We start from the raw sequence: 667 nt of genomic DNA on the forward strand, positions 1-667 counted from the left end.
TATCTGTCTGAATATCAAACATCTTAGGCATAACATGGAGCAGGTATTTTTCATCAAGTATTGATATGTTGAACTTTAACTCCCTACAGAATATGATTTTTTTGTTTGTTTTTTGGCAGAACCGGGGATTGAACTCAGGCCCTTGTGCTTGCCAGGGAAGCACTTATTCCACTGAGCCATCTCCCCAGCCCTCTACAGAATATGATGAAAAAACATTTTAAAAAATTAAAATATATTTTAAAACTAGGCATAAACTTATGTTTACACATAAGTCCAGAAATCTAACCATATACAATCTTGTAGCAGGACAGTCCCGCAACATTCCTTTTCCTGTCTCCTGTCTTCATTCACCACCACCTTCTTTTTGAACAATCATCTACCTGAGAGACAACACAACAGCAACTGGCGTGTCATGACAAGCAGCCCGTATTCAGAAGACCAAAATGACATGAACCTACTATTACAAATTGCCATCTTCAGTGCAGTTGCTTAGTTCACAGGTGTCTGTATATATGGTTAGTCAAGGTGAGAATCTTTCCAATTAACTGCTAGATTCAAAAATCTTCTGAAAGGACCGGGGAGATAGCTCAGTGGACTAAGTGCTTGCCCGGCAAGCACAAGATCCTGAGTTCGATCCCTGGTACCATCCAAAAAAAAAAAAAAAAAA

The 667-nt window shown here is 39.0% G+C and overlaps 1 protein-coding gene across 10 annotated transcripts in view; it reads left to right on the top strand.

Moving 5' to 3' along the window:
* The window catches only part of Znf644 (zinc finger protein 644), a 108,931-nt gene that overhangs the window by 25,019 nt on the left and 83,245 nt on the right, over positions 1–667 (top strand). The gene's annotated exons all lie outside the window — the stretch shown is intronic.

The sequence above is a fragment of the Octodon degus genome, unplaced genomic scaffold, assembly GCF_000260255.1.
Source record: "Octodon degus isolate 3935 unplaced genomic scaffold, OctDeg1.0 scaffold00074, whole genome shotgun sequence".
NCBI lineage: Eukaryota > Metazoa > Chordata > Mammalia > Rodentia > Octodontidae > Octodon > Octodon degus.